We start from the raw sequence: 2112 nt of genomic DNA, 5'->3' as shown, positions 1-2112 counted from the left end.
GGAACAATATAATGTTAGACCACGAAACAACAATCGTACATTCTAATATAGGGACCGTGTCATATCGATTCATAAAAGGAAAATCGCATAGCAATGTATCACTTTCGCTTAGAGAAGTACACTAGGTGTACGAAGAGACCGATCTATAAAAAAATATGTAAACTCTCCTATAAAACTGAAAGCCCTAAAAATAAGGCACAGCAGTAAAAAAAAAGAAGTTTTTATTAGAAATATCAGAATAAAAACATAAATGTCAAAACTTAAAAATATTGAACTTGTGTAAAAATGTACTTTCTGATAGAGAAAGACAAGGTGATGTTATTAAATATATTTTTCTTTCTAGCTATTATATATACATATATATATTACCCAGAAGACAATGTACTTTGTTTGGAATTAATGGTCTGATGGGAGAGCGAAAAGTTTACGGACTAACAAAGCTAAAATACAGGGTTCGATTCTCCGAGGTAAACACAACAGATAGACCAATGTGTTTTACTTTTAAAAACGCCCCCCCCCAATAGCACAGCGGTACGTCTACGGATATACAACGCTAGAATCCGGGTTTCGATACGTAAGGACCCGGTTTACCGGGAAGCACCCTTTTAAAGACTTCCGCCCCCCAGTGGTACAGCGGTATGTCTGCGGACTTACAACGCTAGAAACCGGGTTTCGATACCCGTGGTGGGCAGAGCACAGATAGCCCATTGTGTAGCTTTGTGCTTAAATTCAAACAAACAAACAAACAAAGACTTCCTAGCTGTTCTTGTATATAAATGCTTCTTGTATTACTAGTCACTCAGTATTTTTCCACTCTTTATGAAATAATTACTTAAACTTTGGACGCTATTCGGAAACAGATATATTTTATTTTTCAACATTTTTCTAAAAATTTCTCATACGTTTTCTATTCCACATATATTTCCAAGGTTTTTCCTAAATATTTCTCGCAACAGAAATGTGCCTTATTCTTCATGCATCACTGTCAACCTTATCTTCGAACTTCACCGTTATAACAATGATAGTTTCCAAAAAGAACTTCTCAGCCGTTGGTTACAGCTAATGGAACTACATATCATAACCATAGTCATTGGGGTATAAAATTGAAAGGACAAAAACTAAGTCTCATTTTTTATCTAGATTGATTTCGTACAGCTGAATTATTTATGTAATGATTTCTTATCATTCATCTAACAGATTTTACAAAATTGGAAAGCAAATATTACCATGTGTTGTACAGGCAAATAACATTAACTGTAAATGTATCATATTCTCGAGCAAATTGATAAATCTTATCAGCGCATAAAACATAAAAAACTGGTTCTCTCGCAGTTTTTATATATACGTGATTCTACAAAAACATGTGTTTGGTTTATAGCTTTTAAAAGTTCACTCGTTGGTATTTTAAAAGCAACAAAACTCCGACCTTGTTGTGTACGTGTATTCTTGTTGCTGAACATAAAACTAATTGTTTCATCAAGTCTGTATATTTGTCGAAATTTTCTTGTTTCTCAGTTTCTTTTAACCCTGAATTTAAATTCTTAGTCGGACTGATAAATTACTGTAATCATTTTTGCAATATTGTCTTTGATTAATATAGTTATTGCATTAAGTAACTGTAAAAAAGCTGTTATAAATTCAACAAAATGATTGATGCTAAGTTCATATGTCAAAATCTTTTTACGTGATTATATGGGCTAGTAACCATTACAACGATTAAAGGTGATCTAACGTTCACTTGTCTGTCCCCAAAGAATCCAACATTGATGTTGACCGCATGTTTACTCGTCAACCTGAATTATTCAACACCCAAGATGATCTTAAGTTCACTTATCAATCAACAGAAAAGTCATCAATGGGGTTGACTTGACGTTCACTTGTCAAACTGAATTATTCAACACTCAAAATGATCTTAAGTTCACTTATCAATCACCAAATGATTCAAAACCGAGGTCGATATTACAGTAGCTTATATATCACCAAGTGATTCAACAAGAGCGCGAGGTTACGTTCATTTGTTAAAGTCCAAGGAATTCAATGCCTTGGTGATCAATATTTACCTGTCAATGATCAAACTATTTTCTTTTGTCGTTTAATTTCTCGTAGTTTAAA

This window comes from Limulus polyphemus, unplaced genomic scaffold (assembly GCF_000517525.1).
Source record: "Limulus polyphemus unplaced genomic scaffold, Limulus_polyphemus-2.1.2 Scaffold2143, whole genome shotgun sequence".
Classification (NCBI taxonomy): domain Eukaryota; kingdom Metazoa; phylum Arthropoda; class Merostomata; order Xiphosura; family Limulidae; genus Limulus; species Limulus polyphemus.
Note: the sequence above shows the minus strand (reverse complement) of the source record.